The sequence below is a fragment of the Bos javanicus genome, chromosome 24, assembly GCF_032452875.1.
Source record: "Bos javanicus breed banteng chromosome 24, ARS-OSU_banteng_1.0, whole genome shotgun sequence".
Classification (NCBI taxonomy): Eukaryota; Metazoa; Chordata; class Mammalia; order Artiodactyla; family Bovidae; genus Bos; species Bos javanicus.
Genome location: NC_083891.1, coordinates 56,096,041 through 56,117,010, shown reverse-complemented (window position 1 = coordinate 56,117,010; position 20,970 = coordinate 56,096,041). Strand labels below are relative to the sequence as shown.

At 38.6% G+C, this 20,970-nt stretch overlaps 1 protein-coding gene across 4 annotated transcripts in view; it reads right to left on the bottom strand.

Annotated features, from left to right (window-relative positions):
- The window catches only part of WDR7 (WD repeat domain 7), a 353,722-nt gene that overhangs the window by 205,175 nt on the left and 127,577 nt on the right, over nt 1–20,970 (bottom strand). The gene's annotated exons all lie outside the window — the stretch shown is intronic.

Below are 20,970 nucleotides of genomic sequence, written 5' to 3'. Positions count from 1 at the left end.
CTGCCTGTCCACGCAGGATACAAAAAACATGCAGCTTCGATCCTTGTATTGGGAAGATCCCCTAGACGAGGAAATGGCACCCACTCCAGTATTCTTGCCTGGAGAATTCCATGGACAGGAGAGTCTGGCAGGCTACAGTCCACGTGGTCACACAGAGCTGGACCCGACCGAAGCAACTTAGCACGAATTCAAGAATTAGATGGAAGGTCCGACAATTACTGAACTGAAGGAAACTAACTGAAAGCTGATGAGGGCACCCAAAACTTCCATTCTCCAGAACACTTGAGAACTTCAAAGAACTTCCTACAAATGTCTTTTCCTAACTCACCTATTTTCCCATTCTAGATAAAACACAGATTTCCCCCACTATCTGGAAGTAGTGCATTGCTATGACAACAAAAGAGGGATACGTGTTCATAGAATCACATGATATTGAGTACTATCACTGTGAAGTCCTCCATGTATCTGTGGTTCCTCCTTATCTGTGGATATTCAACCAACGATGTTGGTTGGCTCATGTAATACTATAGTACTTACTAGTGAAAAAGAACCACATGTAAGTGGATCCGCTCAGTTCAAACTAAGGTTGTTCAAGGGTCAACATACAAACGAAAATAAAACTACAGATCAGAAATTCTCATGAATTTAGACTCAAAAATCCTCAACAAAATGTAAACAAGTAGAATTCAACAACACTTAAAAAGAATCACATACCATGACAAAGTGAGATTTATTCAGTTGGAAAGCAAACCTGGTTCTATATTCAACAACTCAATGCTATCCAAAATTTTAACAGACTAAAGAAGAAACAATCATATGATCATGTCAATAATTTGATAAAATTCAACATCATGATTTTAAAAACTCTCAGAAAAACAGAAATAGAGGAAGAGGGGGAACTTGTTCAACTTAATAAAGAGCACCTATTAAAAATGTAACATTATATTTAATGATGAAAGACTGAATGTTTTCCTCCTATGATCAAGAATGAAGCAAAGATGTCCACATTGTTGCTCTTATGCTTATGCTCTTATGCTCTTATGCTCTTATGCTCTTAATGCACACAGCATTAGAAATTCTAGACAGTGCAATTCAGTAAGAAAATAAAACATGTACAGTTTGGAATGAAGTGATCCCATTCAAGATAAAAACAACTGTCTACGGGGAAATTTAAAGGAATCCACAAAACAAACAAAGTGAGTACAGCAAGGCTACAGAATACAAGAAAAAGGGCTTCCCTGGTGGCTCAGTAGTAAAGAATCCACCCGCCAATTCAAGAAACAGAGCTTTGATCCCTGATCTGGGAAGATTCCACATGCCTCGGAGCACCTAAGCCCATGCACCTCAGCCACTGAAGCCTGCGTGCCACAGAGTCCGTGCTCCACGACAAGAGAGGCCACTGCAATGAGACGTCCAGGCAATAAAGAAATACAATTTTTTTTTTATCTCCTAGTACTTTTATTTTATTTTTTAATTTTTTTTAAACTTTACAAAATTGTATTAGTTTTGCCAAATATCTAAATGAATCACAATTTTTAAAGAAAGAATACAAAAAATATTTTAAAGATCACATTTCTATACACTAGCACTGAACACATGGACACCTAATTTTTAAAAAATTCTATTAATAATGGCTCAAAAAGACTGAAATACTTAGATGCCAATTGAAAAAAACATATACAGGAATGACATGCTGATATCTACAAAACACTGATGAAACATCAAAGAGGCCTAAATAAATGAATGGAGAGACACACCATGTTCTAAGTTGAAAGAGTCTATATAGTAAAGATGTGAAATTCTCCATATATAGGTTTAGTGTTAACTTCTATCAAAATCCCAGCATGATTTATTGGTATATATAGACAAAATTCTTCTAAAATTATTTAGAAAGACAAAGGAACTAGAATAGTTTTTAAAAATTGGAAAAAAATAAGGTAGGAAAAAAATCTGCCCCATTTCAACACTTACACCATGGTTTTAGGTTCACGGACTAGAATAGCAAACCAGAAGAAAACACAGATATGCCCAATGATATTTGACAGAGGTGCAAAAGCAAATCAATGGAGGAAAGACAGTCTCTTCCATAAATGGACTGCTATAACTGGATAACCGGAGACAAAAATATGAACCCTGACCTAATGCTCACACCTTTTATAAGAATTAACTCACAGTGAATCATGGACTTACATGTAGAACATATGACTATAAAAATTCTAGGAAAAAAAAAAAGAAAACCCTTGATACCTGAGGCCAGACTTGACACCAAAAGCACAACCCATAAAAGGAAAACTGATAAGTGAACTTGATTCGAATTTAAAACGTCTGGAATCTCCCTAGTGGTCCAGTGGTTAAGAATCTGCCTGCCAATGTGGGGGACAGGGGTTCGACCCCTGGTCTGGGAAGATCCCACACGCTGAAGAGCAAGTAAGCCCATGCACTGAACTACTGAAGCCCCCACAGCTAGAACCCGTGCTCCATAACGAGAAGCCATGGCAGGGGGAAGCCCGTGCCCCACAACTAGAGAAAGCAAATCTAGAGAGGCCAAAGTTCATGTGTGGCTGCTCAGGACTGGGAGAGAACGTCCCTGGTGGCTCAGCGGTCAAGAATCCCCCTGCCAATGCACAGGACAAAAGACCTGCTCGCAGATTAGATCCCTGGGTTGGGAAGATGCCCTAGAGAAGGACATGGCAACCCACTCCAGTATTCCTGCCTGAGAAATCCCATGGGCAGAGGAGCCTGGTGGGCTACAGTCCATGGGGTTGCAAAGAGCTGGACAGGACTGAGCAGCTAAACAACAACTACAAAGGGCTGGGGGGATGGGGGCAAATGAGTATTTAAACTGATGAGTCTTTGGTTTCTTTTTGTGTGATGAAGATGTTCTGAAATTGATTACAGTGATGGTTACACAATTCTGTGAATATGTCAAAAAAAAAAAAACAATGGATGGTAGTTATAAGTGTGAATTCGATGGCATGTGAATTATATCTCAAAGAGTTTTTTAAAAAGTGTGCTTTTCTACTATTCCAGATTAATGAAGAAATCCACACCCCTTTCTGTGTACTCTTTTGGTATGGTCTTTGCCATGAAGAAAACAGGGAGAAAAGAACCATATAGAACATTTATGCAAAAAAAAAAGAATTCACCTGCCAAAAAAAAAAAAGAACATTTATGAAATAAGAAAACAAACTCCACCATGAATGTTTTTCTTGTATCAGGAAGGCTAATGTTCCATTTTTAATTTAAAAAATTATATTGTAATTAGCCTCCAATTAAAATAAGTAAATTTATATTAAAAAAAATTAAACTATATTCCTCATTTTGATCATGCTTGTAACTCATCCTATTATTTCTTACAGTCAAGTTTTCTGGGTTATTTTATTACCAGTCAATTAAAAAAGAAGATTGATTTGGGTAATTCAAAATTCTATATATTTCATTTTTTTAAGGATCAGCTAAATATCTAAACTGCAGTCAAGGGGGGTAATGGGATGATAACAAAATACCCAAGAGTCCAAACTCTTGTTGGAAGATATCATAAGAGACACTGATAATGCAAAGACCAAATTACTAAAATCAATTCTCAAATACAAACAGCACAGATGATTTAAAACTAATTTTAATAAGTTTGTTTTAAGGAAATGATAGAAGTTTCTCCTTTTGAACTTTTGGACCATAGAGTTATAATAAAAGATGAGCAAAACCCATTACTGAACCTTTTTAAGCATGGTAATCTTTACCTACAAAAAAAGGAAGGGGGGATAATAACATTTAAAAAAAATTCCCCAAACCTAGGTATTTATAGTCTCCACAGTATTTAGTGACACTTTTTTACATTACTATCTTATGATAATAGGAGACATTCTTCATAAGGCAAAATTGTAGGGCAGAAATCAAATCAGTGATTGCCAGAGGCAAAGGGGTATGGTAGGAAGACTGACTATAAAATGGTCTAAGCAAATGTTTAGAATAACAAAAATAATAAATATCTTAATTGTGATAGTAGAAATATGACTACCCACATTTGCCTAAAATTCACAGAACTGTACACTAAAAAGAGTGAATTTTACCATATATAAATTATACCTCAACAAACCTAACTATAAAAAAAAATACAATAGAAGGTACTACATCACTGTCACTAAAGAGAATTGAGGTTATATCAGAATACAATGCTATTTTCAATGAAACACAAAGACCAGAAGAAAAACAAATGTATTCCTTTCTTCCTGGTATTAAAAGGCTAAACTTTTTGAAACATAAAAGGCATTTCATCACTATCCACTATCAGTAAGATGATGCAAATATTCCTGAGAAATACTAGGATACCTACATCGAAGCTTCAGCTTCTTGCATATTTATATTACGCAACATATAAGTACTCTCAATTAATTATACGGCGGTACTTTGCCACTTTTTTATGTACTTGTTGTAGGTGATCTTATTTGTCAAACTATGCCATAAAATCTAAGACATTCACTTTCTGAATCTCTTCAAAATATCTGGCAGTAAAGAACATCTCATAAAGGTTCAATAAATACACTGAGAATAGAACTCAATACCTTCAATCCCATGACACAAATTATGTTATTTAAATATACTATAAAATAATCGTAAGTTTGCTTTGGTGAAAAAGATATAATAAAGAGATACAATTAAAAAAAAAAGACAAAACATTAATGGGAAAACGTGAGGCATTTAAAAAACCAAATCCAGATTCACAAAATTAAAAAAATGAATGTAGATTATGCTGGAAATAGGTATCTATAAATGGGTTCTACACTGTGAATCAGGAGGAAAACAAGGAAAAACATGGAATGGAGCAGAAAAGTGGTGTAAGTGTGGACACAGCAGAGGAAGGCAGAAGGCTGGGCTGTGGCACCAGCAAAAATAAAAAGCAGGGAGCAAGGAAGACTATGTGAGATCGCCACACCATCCAGACAAGAATGCTCTCAGACCACTGCTCATCGTGAGAGATGCATGCAGACAACTTCTCATTTGTATGCAATATTTGTAACCACTTCAGAAAAACATTTTCAATGTAAATGTGGAAATAAGTTTTCAAAATCAACGAAATGAAACTGCACTTGCCTCTCCCCACCTGCAAAATCATGAACAGTATTATAAAATTTATCTTTCAAAAGCTTATAAAGTACCTTTATGAACATTTTTTTCTATTGCCTAATACCCGAGTAATGACTAATGTGGTGAACTCTGAAGACTTCAGTGTCATGTGATTAAATGAACAAAGATTAAATACTAAATTTTAATAGAACAAAATTTAAAGCACAGCACTATAACCAATGTTGCGATATAAAACCATTTAAGTTCATTATAATATTATTATTCTATTGAAGATTAGATGAAAGTGAGACACAATATTCTTGGACTCAGAAAGAAAACTATATATCACAATATTTACAAAGATTAACAAACAGTGTATTTCTCTTTCCCATTGTAATACAGATTTCCACTGAGATTGAAAAATGGATCTAAAAGAATAGCAGGTATTTTTTTCCTTTAATCAGCCTTTCCCAACTGTGGTTTCCCAGTGCTCCAATTAAAGTACACGAGGCAAGAATCTGATACGTAGCTTTACTTTGAATAAAGTAAAATTTCACAGTGAGGAAGGGAGGAGGTGTGTATCTCCAGTTTATTTTCAGGCAGCAGGCTTGAATTTATTGGAAGCAGATCTCCGCAGTGAGTGACCGCACGGCTCCGCATTCCCTACGATCCTTATGACAGACAGACGGCCTGCCTCGCATTAATTCACTCCACACCACGTCTATCGATCCGCAGCCGGTTCCCTGGTCTCTCCGCACACATTGCCTGTCTGGCTGCCTACATCCACATCAGCACATACACACAAAGGCCAGAGAAAGATAACCTTTTGCTTTCCGTTAAAGACACAGTATCCACTTTTCCTTCCCCAATAACACCAAAAATATAAAATATGGCAGTACAGACTTCTCAGACAAAAGCCTTCCTATAAAAAATGGTAGAGATATTTACCCCTAATTCTAGACAGAGATCATTTCATCAAAACAAGTTGGTTTATTAAAGGCCACAAAGCAATTAGAGAAAAGAAAAGTACAGTTAAAAATAAACAAAATGGCTTCAAGCCTGAATAAGAATGTAATAATCATCTGGTAACACAGGTTTTGATAGTTGTTTTTAATGAAATGAAATACAGTTTTTTCCAAGTTACCTTCTTTTTAAAAAACTGTTCTCACATGAAATGTGATTATAAACAATTCTGAAAGCAGCAGAGACATTTATTGAAATATACACAAGGAATAGAAAACACAATTAGGAAGGATACTATATCACCAGAACATTAACCTAAGTGGATAAAGCTTTATTATTCCTCTTTCGCAACAAAAACCTAAAAATGATCCATGGTAAAAATTACACCAAATACTTTTAATTCATTGCATGCACTTTTTCAAAGATTTCTGTTTGATTTACAGGCTATGAGCTGACTCAACACCAATTTTGGTTTCAGAGGACACAATAAAATGAACATTTATTTTTCAGCCTGTAACATGTTGAGAAACAAAGGCAAAACTGTACTCAAACATAAACTTAAAATAACAACCTATAACCAAAATTATATACCTCAGAACTGGGCAAAATATATCTTCCTGGATCAGAAAGTACCTTTGAAACCATTTGTGACTTTTGCTGTTTTTTTGCTGCTGCTGTTGCTAGGATACCCAGGCAGAAGTTATACCATCAAGTGGTAACAAAAAAGATGCACTAAATATAGTACACTAAGCATGTTGTTCTTTATAATCGTAACAAATTGCTTTAGAGATTAAAGAAAGGCAAACTGATGAAGGCTGTTAAAGCTAAAGATTGCTGTGATACGAAGATACAGGTAGACCCAAGATCTGAGGAGGAACGAGGCTGGCACTGCCTGTTTGAGCAAAAAGCAAAGCCACGAGAGTGAAGAAGATGGGTCACCACGCCAAGTTCTCTCATCAACTTCAACGGCACAGAGCACCCAGGCCACTTCATACCAGACCCCTGCCAGGAACTAGCTGTACCAGATGCTAGTGACACAAAGGCGGAAGATACACCCTACACTTCCAAGGAGCTCAGGTGTGAGCTAAGGTCATGGAGCCTCATGAACGAGATACAAGCACGAGACGTAATTTGATTTGTGTTTTAGAAAGATCTCTCCCAGGGCTCCTCTGGTGGCTCAACGGTAAAGAATGCACCTACCAGCACAGGAGACACGGGTTCGATCCCTGATCCGGAAAGCTCCCACATGCCGCGCAGCAACTAAGCCCGTGCGCCACGACTCCTGAGCCTGCTCTAGTGCCCGAGAGCCGCCACCACTGAGTCCACCTGCCCTAGAGCCTGTGCTCAACAACAAGAGAAGCCACCGCAACTAGAGGTCAGCTCCTGCTTGCCACAAAGACGGAAAAGCCCGCACAGCAAGGAAAACTGGCATCGCCAAAATGAATGAATGAATGAATGAATGAATGAAGAGAATGCTCTCTCCTCGAACTAGGTGAAGAATGATTTGGAGGGACTCAAAAACAGAGCAATAAGGCCAGGGCAAACCTTTCTAAGGTAGCAAACCTTACTACTTGGAGCCCTACAAGTTCCTAGAACTGCCAGGAGGAAAACGAAGGCCTCCTAGCTCCCAGACTTTACCTTTTATCTTGGGGGGTGTGTGCACGAGCACACTGTGGTCAAGTTTTCCTTCGAAGAAAGGATACCACTTTGTTCCAAATGTCTGAAAAGCACTGATCTCTAATTTTAAAAAATAAAGAGTGTATAAACAGGGAGAAAATCAAGAGCTGTTTTTATGGCGGGAGGAGGACTGGACCCAGGGAAGGACGGGCAGGGAGAGCCTTCTGCCTGTTCTGGAATGATGGCTATGCTAGGTGGCGGTGGTGCTGTCCAGTCGCTAAGGCATGTCTGATTCTCTGCGACCCCACGGACTGCAGCACGCTATGCTAGCTAAAGGGGCTAAAAATGAAAAGGAGAAGATACAAGGACTTCAGAAAAACTTAGAGCTGTGTGGAAAATACAGATTTGCAAGTGAAATACAAAGAGCACTTTCTGAAAGAAAAAGATCCCTTCCAGTGTGCTTGGGATGGGGTGAAGAAGAGAGTCTGTGTCAAAAAGAGCCTCACGGGAAGGAAACAGACGAGCTGCGTCCTAGAGCACGTGTGAGAATTTACATGGAATGACAAAAGCGGAAAACAAATATTCCAGGTAAACAGGACAATATGCTAAACGACCCTGATGTATCTACAGAAGTGCGTAGCACAAGAACAGGTGTGTGGAGAGGCGAGTGAGTGAGTGATAATCACTCAGTCGTGTCTGACTCTCTGTGACCCCATGGACTGTAGTCCACCAGGCTCCTCTGTCCATGGGGATTTTCCGGGCAGGAACACTGGAGTGGGTTGCCATTTCCTTCTCCAAATGGGGAGGCAAAAAAGAGATTAAAAGAACAGTTCTGGTCAGAGTCCTAAAGACAATGAGAAGCAGGGGGCTAAAAGAAAACACAAAACAGGAGAGGAATATGTCTTTATTCTTTAAGGCTCCAGCACGGCACTTGGAGAGAACAGGTCCACAGGTAATAAGTATAATCATGGCTGGGGTTGGTGGCCATGCAACGCAGTCAGCAAGAGCTTTAAGACGTGAGGTTTTAGGGGAAGTAAGGGTAAGCCTTCAGCTTCTCTTTCTCATCATCAGCGGAGATGATCAGTTTGTGAGGGGCCAGAAGGAGCTGTCTGAAGACAATTATGACGGCAGAGAGTTTGATCTATACTTGCAGGCAGTCCCAAAATGGCAACCAGTGAAAAGCGACAGCTTCTGGCAATCCAGCCAAGCTGCCGTGTATCCTGGTATGCAACTCAGTGAAAACAAGACACGAGAGAGGGGTACATTACCCATTCAATTCAACATTGGATGCAAGCGGGATAGCCTTAGCACAGCACCTGAGATATAACACGTGCTCAGTAAAGTGCATCATTAGTATCATTATCATTGCTTTTATTATTACTAATTTTGGCTTACTTTATTATTTCCTTCTCTAGAAGTACTTTACTACCTTCAGTATCCAACACTCAACTTTTTTTTCTATTTGATGAATTCATTTATTTGTCTTTTTAAAACATTTATTAAGCATTGCCTTCCTCTTTTTAGAACGATATTTGCAGACATCTTAGGACATCTGTTTATATATAGAAGCCACTTGAAGCCAGAAACAGAATAAATATTTACGTTTCAAAGAACCAATTTATCTTATGATTAGCTCTATTACTGCCAATCATACACACACAAACATACACACACAGGAAAGCTTTTGACTTCTTAATCTCTTAACGCACAATGAATAACTGATTTGAAATACATGGGGCTCTTGTTTTAATATTATTCTAGTAGATGACATATTCAATTGGCAGTAATACATTATAAGATCATACAAAAGGCATTTGTGATATTCTAATAATTTTTCACAGTAATTAGCTTAGATAAATATTATGATGCGCTCTGACTTCATTATTTGAGAATGTTAAGTTCTTCTATAGATAACAAGAAAAACATTTGGATGGATGAAAGCCATAAGAAGTGCTAAGTCTAGACGATAAATAAACAAGAGTTTGTGAGACTAGAGGCAAAATTCATGAGGTATGTAAGTATGGATAGTAAGTTAATGAGCTGAAAGACATGCTATATGTTAAAAAGAATGAAGCAAGCAAGAATGCTACATATAAACAAAAACAAATGGAAAGACCAAGTCATCATATAAATCGGAATCTGTAACACTTCTCAAAGAAAATATCTGCAAGACCTTGGGTTTGCCAATGAGTTTCTAGAAGACTAAAAGCATGAGTCATGACATATAACTGATAATTGGGCTTTATCAAAATGTAAAACTTCTGTAAATGATGTTCAGAAAATGAACGACAAGTTTAAAGACTGGAGAAAAATATTTGAAAAGATTACACATCTGTTAAAGGATGTGTGTATATATAAGGAACCCTTAAGACCCAACAATAAGAAAACAATCAACCTAAAAGGAAAAAAAAAAAATGGGCAAAAACTCAAACATGCATTTCACCAAAGAGGATTTATGGATTGCAAGCAATCATGTGAAAACATGTTCAACGTCTCTAGTCATTGACATGACACCCTTAGTTGCTCAGCCATGTCCGATTCTTTGTGACCCCATGGACTGTAGTCCACCAGGCTCCTCTGTCCATGGAATTCTCCAGGCAAGAATACTGGAGTGGGTAGCCATTCCTTCTCCAAGGGATCTTCCCAATCCAGGGATCGAACCCAGGTCTCCTGCATTGCAGGTGGGTCCTTCACCATCAGAGCCACCAGGGAAACCAGTCACTAGTCATGAGGGAAGTGCAGATTACAGTAACAACGAGGTACTACTACACACATTTTAGAATGCCTAAAATAAACAATTTTTTTTATTTCTTTTTAAAAAAGCCAAACTATATTGTGCTGGCAATGATACTGAGCAACAGTAAATATTAATACGATTTACTGCTAGCAAGAATGCAAAATGCTGCAGTTACTTTGAAAAATAGTTCGGCAGGGTTTTCTTTTATATGACACTCACATTTATCAAATGACCCAGCAATTCCAATCCTAGATATTTACCCAAGTAAACTGAAATCTTGTCTATACAAAATCCTAAACATGAATAGTTATGCAGCTTATTCATAATCACCCAAACCTAAGAACTCAGGTATAGCCATATAATGGAACACTATTTAGCAATAGAAACAAATGAAATATTGAGTCATGCAGTAGTTTGGGTGAACTTTAAATATATTTTGGTGAGTGAAAGACACCAAGCCCAAAATGCTACATGTTGTATAATTGCTATTTATACTGAATTTTGCTAAAGGCAAAACTGCAAGGATAGAAAAAGCTGGTGGTTAGCAAGGACTGGTGGAGGTGGGACTGACTGCCAAGGAAGTAAAAAGGAAATTTTCAAGGTGGTTGAAATATTCTTATGGCACTGTGATGGTAGATACCTGAACCTATTCATTGGTTATAACTCAAAAACCTATATACCCAAACAGTAAACTCTGTTGCTTGTAAATTAAAAAAATGATAATTAGAAATTTATAAGAATGTCAGGGGACCCAGAATAAACTGCAGAGTGTGACAAATGAACATAACTACACTGTAAGTGTAGGCATAACACCACAGAAGGATGTAAAGAAAAATAGGGAGTTGACACTAAGCAACTTTGCACAACAGGCCACAACCCTGCTTACTGTAAAGCTAAAGACAGAAAGAACTGTGCACTAATACTGTGTTCTGGTTGGTAAACTGGTTTTTTCACAGAGGGATGGGTTAGCAGTTTTTAAACTACTTTTTCACGTCTACTAGGGTTGGAAAAAACAAGTAAATCTATCACAGATAATAAGAATCAGATTTCTCACACTCAGAGAAAGAAATCACAAATATGAAAAGAGGAAGACTAGGCTGAATCCTGTGGCAGTGGATTAAAAAGGGTGTGTACCAACCCATGTCTACTTTAACAATACAGAGAGATAGGCAGGCACACAAACAATAATCACAGACATGTGGCATACAAGAGCAGGTATGCACACACGTACTTCCTCAGTCAGTTCACTTCAGTCCCTTAGTCGTGTCCGACTCTTCGTGACCCCACGAATCGCAGCATGCCAGGCCTCCCTGTCCATCACCAACTCCTGGAGTCATGTCCATCGAGTTGGTGATGCCATCCAACCATCTCATCCTCTGTCATCCCCTTCTCCTCCTGCCCCCAATTCTTCCCAGCATCAGGGTCTTTTCCAATGAGTCAACTCTTCGCATGAGGTGGCCAAAGTATTGGAGTTTCAGCTTCAGCATCAGTCCTTCCAATGAACACCCAGGACTGATCTCCTTCAGGATGGACTGGTTGGATCTCCTTGCAGTCCAAGGAACTCTCAAGACTCTTCTCCAATGCCAGAGTTCAAAAGCATCAATTCTTCTGAGCTCAGCTTTTTTCACAGTCCAACTCTCACATCCATACATAACCACTGGAAAAACCATAGCCTTGACTAGATGGACCTTTGTTGGCAAAGTAATGTCTCTGCTTTTGAATATGCTATCTAGGTTGGTCGTAATTTTCCTTCCAAGGAGTAAGCGTCTTTTAATTTCATGGCTGCAATCACCATCTGCAGTGATTTTGGAGCCCAGAAAAATAAAGTCTGACACTGTTTCCACAGTTTCTCCATCTATTTCCCATGAAGTGATGGGACCAGATGGCATGATCTTAGTTTTCTGAATGTTGAGCTGTAAGCCAACTTTTTCACTCTCCTCTTTCACTTTCATCAAGAGGCTTTTGAGTTCCTCTTCACTTTCTGCCATAAGCGTGGTGTCATCTGCATATCGGAGGTTACTGATATTTCTCCTGGCAATCTTGATTCCAGCTTGTGCTTCACCCAGTCCAGTGTTTCTCAGGATGTACTCTGCATATAAGTTAAATAAGCAGGGTGACAATATACAGCCCTGACGTACTCTTTTTCCTATTTGGAATCAGTCTATTGTTCCATGTCCAGTTCTAACTGTTGCTTCCTGACCTGCATATAGGTTTCTCAAGAGGCAGGTCAGGTGGTCTGGTATTTCCATCTCTTTCAGAATTTTCCACAGTTTATTGTGATCCACACAGTCAAAGGCTTTGGCATAGTCAATAAGGCAGAAATAGATGTTTTTCTGGAACTCTCTTGCTTTTTTCTATGATCCAGCGGATGTTGGCAGTTTGATCTCTGGTTCCTCTGCCTTTTCTAAAACCAGCTTGAACATCTGGAAGTTCACAGTTCACGTATTGCTGAAGCCTGGTTGGAGAATTTTGAGCATTACTTTGCTAGTGTGTGGAATGAGTGCAATTGTGTGGTAGTTTGAGCATTCTTTGGCATTGCCTTTCTTTGGGACTGGAATGAAAACTGACCTTTTCCAGTTCTGTGGCCACTGATGAGTTTTCCAAATGTGCTGGCATATTGAGTGCAGCACTTTCACAGCATCATCTTTCAGGATTTGAAATAGCTCAACTGGAATTCCATCACCTCCACTAGCTTTGTTCATAGTGATGGTTCCTAAGGCCCACTTGACTTCACATTCCAGGATGTCTGGCTCTAGGTGGTGATCCCACCATTGTGATGATCTGGGTCGTGAAAATCTTTTTTGTACAGTTCTTCAGTAGTATTCTTGCCACCTCTTCTTAATATCTTCTGCTTCTGTTAGGTCCATACCATTTCTGTCCTTTATCGAGCCCATCTTTGCATGAAATGTCCCCTTGGTATCTCTAATTTTCTTGAAGAGATCTCTAGTCTTTCCCATTCAGTTGTTTTCCTCTATTTCTTTCCACTGATAGCTGAGGAAGGCTTTCTTATCTCTCCCTGCTATTCCTTGGAACTCTCATTCAGATGCTTATACCTTTCCTTTACTCCTTTGCCACTTCCTAGTTCTATCCAAAACCAGGACCAAGAAGCAGTGAAATCCCAGTAGCAACAAACAGAACTGGTATCCAGATCTTAGTTACTAATACCTCCATTAAAGGCAGCCAGGCTGCCTGGGGAAATGACCTAAGACTGGGGTAGGGAAAAAAAAAGAGATGAGTGAGGAGCATGTTCTTTGACAGAAAATAAGATGGTGCTTAAATAATCCAGTGGGATCATATCAAAATTACACTGGGATCAACTTAAAAGAGCTCCCTATGGTCAATACTGGGATAATTCAAGCAACAAATCGGCATTATAAAAGGTCTATTCCTCAGCTAAGTGCCTGCTAAGAGCTTGGTGCTGGGTCATTTGGGGACAAAAAATAAGGTCCTGGACTTTTAGCCCCAAGGAAATCAAAGTGCAGAACTTACTACATGTATTTACTTTTATTGAACACATATATTTATTTATTTTTATGAACACTGTTAGTTCATTATCATGACACACAAATCATGTCTCAAAATTGTAATTATATATCCATTCATGGACTATAAAGAAAGCAGTACAATGCTAAGCCTCAAAGAAAACTAAGTAAGCAGGTGCATGAAACGTTGCCTTTAGCCTGGAAACGTGACAAAACGGCATCAAACGGCTGCAGACATAAACATCCACGCACCGTAATGAGCATGATGCCTCTGTACAAGTGCATCGTTATTCTACTACACTACACTGATCAAATCTCACAATTCATTTTAAAGACTATTCATATCTAGCCAGTGATTTAGAGGAGGACGGAAAGTTGAAGTAACTAAGATAGCACCAATCATTACCTCTGGCAGGGCTTTTAAAGAAATAACTTGCAAACAAAGTTATAAAAAGAATGAAAAATGAGTCAGATGAATGCTAAGATAGCAAAGAAACTACAATGTGTGGAGACTATAAACTTCCATTTTTTAATGAATCCCACCAAAAACAAAAATTTAAATATGTCTTTGAATTAAGCAGCCATTCTTAAATTAGAAGTCTCATTTTTTCCCCCTTATCTGGCAGCAAGGGTTGCTAGAGGTGGGGAAGAACCAGGAAAGGAATTACAGAATCGCTGAAAATAAGCTATAATAAAGAAAGACGAGAAGATTAACAAAAGTACATCAACTACTCTTGCAGAGAATGCTGACAATAAAGACCTGCGCTTTAAGGAGGCTGAATGAATGATCCCAATCCACTTGGTGTCACAAGAATCTGGGATATCTAATTTTGCAACCCCTGCTCCCCCACCACTAACTTCCCCTGCAGTGTTCCACAGCACATCTGCAGTATATGTTCAATTCTTTCAACATAAATAGGTATATAGCCACATTACCAGGATAGCTCACATATTCTTTTCAAATGCTACTTACTTATGATAATAACAGTGACAAAAGTTAAATAGAATATATAAAAATAAAAAATGTAAGGTATGTATTTTTCAAAGAAGTGTTTTATTGAATGTTATATAAAACATATATACAACTGTATTATAAATATTTGTGTGTTTTAAACTCTTATAACTTTCAGGGCACCTAAAATAGTGCCAAAAATACTGTAATAATTTTTGAGTATCTGTCGTGAGTATTCAAAAATCACAGTTCTGATGAATAAGGAATTCAGTTCAATCACTCAGTCGTGTCTGACTCTTTGCAGCCCCATGTACTGCAGCACGCCAGGCCTCCCTGTCCATCACCAACTCCTAGAGTTGCTCAACCTCGAGTCCATTGAGTCAGTGATGCCAACCAACCATGTCATCCTCTGCCGTCCCCTTCTCCTCCTGCCTTCAATCTTTCCCAGTCAGGGTCTTTTCCCGTCAGTCACTTCTTCACATTAGGTGGCCAAAGTATCGGAGTTTCAGCTTCAGCATCAGTCCTTCCAATGAATATTCAGGACTGATTTCCTTTAGGATGGACTGGTTGGATCTCCTTGCAGTCCAAGGGACTCTGAAGAGTCTTTTCCAACACCACAGTTCAAAAGCATCAATTCTTCAGTGCTCAGCTTTCTTTATAGTCCAACTTTCACATTCATACATGACTACTGGAAAAACCATAGCCTTGACTAGACGGACCTTTGTTGGCAAATAATGTCTCTGCTTTTTTATATGCTGTCTAGGTTGGTCATAGCTTTTCTTCCGAGGAGCATGCATCTTTTAATTTCATGGCTGCAGTCACCAACTGCAGTGATTTTGGAGCCCATAAATATAAAGTCTCTCACTGTTTCCATTGTTTCCCCATCTATTTGCCATGAAGTGATGGGACCGGATGCCATGATCTTAGTTTTGTGAATGTTGAAATTCAAGCCAACTTTTTCACTCTCCTCTTTCACTTTCATCAAGAGGCTCTTTAGTTCTTCTTCACTTTCCGCCATAAGGGTGGTGTCATCTGCATATCTGATGTTATTGATATTGCTCCCAGCAATCTTGATTCTAGCTTGAATAAGGAAGTAGAACCAAAATACCTGACATAAAGACCACAAACATGTGGTCTTAATTAAATTTAATTAAAACATTGTCGTCTGTTTCATTTATCATTATCTACTTACAGTGCATAAAGAAAAGTCTAAATTGATATAAAATTAAAATGAATTTATATAGTTCGAATTGCTCCAGCCTTTAAAAAAGCTTTAATATCACCTTCTGAATACATGTCTTTGACATTAAGCCCCTGTCATTTCCACTTACTGAGATTATCTTCCAGCTGTTGACATGTCATTGCTCTGGGCTCCACTAGGCACTTGAATAGGTCTAAACTCCATCTATAACAGCTCTTACCACACTGTATTAATGCTCATTTAATTACCTGCCTTCCTAACAGAGACAATGAGCCCCATGCATCAGCACACACCCCAGGCCCACAGCTGCATTTGTTATTGTTGTGTAGTCACTAAGCCATGTGTGACTCTTTCAAGACCCCATGGTCTGCAGCCTACCAGGCTTCTCTGTCCACGGCATTTCCCAGGCAAGAACGCTGGAGTAGTTTGCCATTTCCTTCTCCAGGGGATCTTTCTGATCCAGGGATCGAACTCACATCTCCTGTGTTGGCAGGCTGATTTTTTACCACTGAGCCACCTGGGAAGCCCACAGTTATGTTCAGCCCTAAATAAATAGCTGCCAAATGAGGGAGGGAAAGAGTAAGTTATAATCGTATCTCATTTTTAGAAGCAAAACACTAGTAGGTATTTTTGGTGGAAACTGCAATTTTAGAAAAATTAGCATATTTCAAGTAAAACCCCACCATATTACCAATGTAGAAATCTTTTTAAACTAGCTGAGTTTTTGTAAAAAGAGTGACTTTAAAATCAATAGTCTTGAATGAACATACATAATCAGTAGATATGTATGTGTGATTCAATGGTACTTCATGTTTAAATGAAGCGTAACTAAACTTACTTCCCCAGAGTTATGAGACCACCTGAACAGGGAGAAGGGAGAGTGAGATGGTGGGATAATGAAGAAATCTTTAAGTGGAGATGGAAAAGACAGATATTCTCCCAGTGAAACCCCTCAGGGGCTGCAGTCCATGGGGTCACAAAGAGTAGGACACCACTGAGTGACTAACCCTCATATACTTACACAGAACCACTTTTAATTAACCTGTATAGGAAAAGCTGGAAATGATACAGGGAATTTCAATAGCAAGGAAAACTCTCATAATTTTGACACAAAATCCTGAAACAATATGAGAAAGGGTCAATAAATTGGGTTATGAGGAGGAAAAAAAAACACCATAAGAAAAAGGTTAAAAGAAAAAATAACAAACCAGGAAATACTTGAACCATATACCATAAAGGTTTAATCAAACAATCTCATATAAAAGTGAACCAGAGATATGAACCAGTACTTTAAAAGAAATACAAGACACTTATGTGAAAAGATGCTAAACTCATTCTTAATAAAAATACAAAATAAGACAATAAGGACATTTCATTCTCATTCATCAGAGTCAAAACATCCCAAAAGCATGACAAAATACTCTTTTGGAAATGATAGAGAGAAACAGCCATCAAACACAATCACTGTTGAGAATGCAAAATGGTACAACCTCTACTGCAAAGAACTTGGCAATATCTAACAAAAGAGTAAGCATACATTTATCCTTGGACTCAGCAATCTCACCTCCTGGAATGTATCCAAGATACACTATCAAAAAATGAAAAGACATCTGCACAAGTCTATTTACTGTGGCCCTGTCCATACTATCAAACACTGGAAACAACCCACGTGTCCACTGCTAGAAAACTCATTGAAGAAAACAACGTCCACCCACACAACGGAACACCGAACAACCAATTTAAAAAAAAGGAGGAGCAGACAGAATGAGGTGCATTTCAGACAACATGTTGAAAGCACATGCTCTGCAGCACTCTAGCTACTATGAATCTCTATTAAGAATAGTTATTTGCTGGAGAGGTAGAGAATATTTCACAGATTGCCATCCAGGACCATAAGAGTTATACAGAAACTAAAAGTTGTTATGTATGGTAACAAAATTTTGGAATTTCTGTTCGTCAAGGGAAAGTCTGTAGTTCTGCCCTGTATCATTGTGTGTGGGGAGTGGGATAAAGGGGTGAGGAGGGACTCTTGAGAGTCCCTTGGACTGCAAGGAGATCCAACCAGTCCATCCTAAAGGAAATCAGTCCTGAATATTCATTGGAAGGACTGATGCTGAAGCTGAAACTCCAATACTTTGGCCTCCTGATGCAAAGAACTGATTCATTTGAAAAGACCCTGATGCTGGGAAAGATTGAGGGCAGGAGGAAAAGGGGACGACAGAGGATGAGATGGTTGGATGGCATCACCGACTCAATGGACATGAGTCTGAGTAAACTTTGGGAGTCGGTGATAGACAGGGAGGCCTGGCATGCTGCAGTCCATGGGGTTGCAAAGAGTTGGACACGACTGAGCGACTGAACTGAATTGAGGAGGGAATCATTGGTTAGAGCAAGAGGCAGTGGAGAACAGTTAACCAATTTTTGACTGTGAATCTCATAAGACAAAAGAGGATGAGAGTTTCAGTGCACACAAAATAATTTTTCACACACACACACACAGATTGAAACCTGCATAAAGAAACTATTTGATTTTTTTAATGTTTTATATTTTGCGACTCTGGTTAAGATTTTACACATAAGTTTACTACCGAAAAAGTTTAAAAAGCACAGACTCGGGGGCTTCTTTGGTGGCTCAGTGGTAAAGAATCCACCTGCCAATGCAGGAGACACGGGTTCGATCCCTGATCCAGAAGATCTCACATGTCGAGGAGTAACTAAGCCCATGCTCCACAAATACTAAGCCTGCGCTGTAAAGCCCGGGAACTGCAACTAAGGAGCCCCACGCTGCAAGCGCTGAAGCCTGCACGCCCAGAGCCTGTGCTCCGCAACAAGAGAAGCTGCTGCAGTGAAAGGCCCAGGCACCACAACCAGATAGAGGAGCCCTTGCTCTCCTCAAGCAGAGAAAAGCCCGCACAGCCACAAAGACCCAGGGCAGCCACAAATGAACAGAAAGTAAAATTATTAAAATATAAGTATTTTAAAAAATAGATTTGTTCATTTCTCTTCTTTTACATAAAGAGAAACTGTGAAATAAGTAAGTGCAGAAGCTTAGTGGTGTCACTCTGGGGTCATGGCTAATGCGTGGTGAAGCAGGAAGAGTTGCCAGAACTTCTGACACTCCTCTTTCCATTGGCCTTCCCAACCAACAACTGGGTTCAGTAAATTTGTTACTATTCATTAGAAAGATCCTTTGGGGGGGGGGAGATGGGGAACGGTATTTTTTGCCCAAATTAGTGTCACGTGATTGGGAAAGTACACAGTTAATGGATACAGATTCTTATCTGAAACTCACCCCGACTGCCTCCCCCTTTACCCTTCGAGAGTACTGTGCTTGAAGTTCTTCTTCAGAGAAGTGGACAGTGATGAAATGGGACAGGGAAGGCTTCTGGTTCCAATTGCCCATCCAAATTCTATATGGGAGAGCTTGGGATGGTCTCAGAACCCCAATCATACCTTAAAATAGGTTATACCCAAGATTGTGTGGTCACTTTTAACCCTATATAAGTACTTTAAGAAAAGCACCCTGACACTTTAGATTAAGACTATAAATGCCTACTCCTCTACCCATCACCCAGCTTTAGAGATTAACTCCTAGGTTAGCTCCTCTGACTTTGGTATTCTTTGTTTTGAAGCCTCACCCTTGCTTTAGGGGAAAAAAAAGCAAGCGAAAATCAAAACAAAATGAAACAACAAAATAAAATAAGATCTGAGTAAGACCTGCTGCTGCTGCTGCTGCTGAGTCGCTTCAGTAGTGTCCGACTCTGTGCGACCCCATAGATGGCAGCCCACCAGGCTCCCCTATCCCTGGGATTCTCCAGGCAAGAATACTGGAGTGGGTTGCCATTTCCTTCTAAGAAAAAGCCTTCTTTACTTCATGCCTGAGACGGAAAAATACCTCAAAAACAGGCTACAATTTCTGTCTCTGTATCCACAAACTATGCCAGAACTTGTTTAATACTTGTTTAATGATGTTTAATTATCAGAGGGATGTAGTTTAAATACATTTCTTAAAAAATCAGTGGGAATATTCAGTGAGACCCATCGTTCCTCCTACATTTTCTTCCCCAAAGCTGAGTGTTCTTTAGTCCACGTACACATTTCAAATGTAAGTCTGTCTCATCATCCTTTCCTAGTGAAATGCAAAGTCCTTTGGTTAGAATGGTTATAGCACTGACAAGAACTGCAGAAACAATTTTTTAAAACGAAAAGCAATAAAATAGGTGGTTGCTTTCATCTCTGAATCAAGCAAGGAAAATCTCTTCAAGTGATGGGTCAGTTTTATAGAACAAACACAGAAAATATGTATAGAAAAATTACAAAAATACTAAGTACTGTTACAGATGACTGGATTGGCATTTAACAGGCTGGAAGAAACCAGATCAATCTCAATCTTGCTGGGGTCAATTCGGGTGCTCAAACCAATAAAACAAATTTTTTTCTTTATGTCTGTGTACTAGAGGTGCTAAAATATTAACCAAGTCTGCAAATGTCATGCACAGTGAAACCATTTATAAATATTAAAACGCATTTAATATACTTATTATATCAAAATCTGCTTAATAAAAAGACAGTAGATGTACTAAATCATTGGGACAATATTACTAAGAAAAATAAAATATCATTCTTCCCCAAAAAAGCAGAGAACAGGAAGGAGAATGAATTAGGCAAAAAATATTTTAGCATAATTTGATCATTTTAATCCAAGAATTTACAAACAACACTAGAACAAAATCGACCTTTTTCCATTACAATATAAATATTACAGGTAAAATAGGTTCATATTATTTTCTTATAATAACTTCACTGTTTTCCTTCCCAACTATAAGATCTATTCTGTCTCATATGGATCATAGCAAGGCTTTGAACTAAAATACTAAAAACAATGTAATTATACATAATATCTAGTCAATATAAAGTGATAATAAAATTAGAAATATGCTGTAAAAGTGTAAAC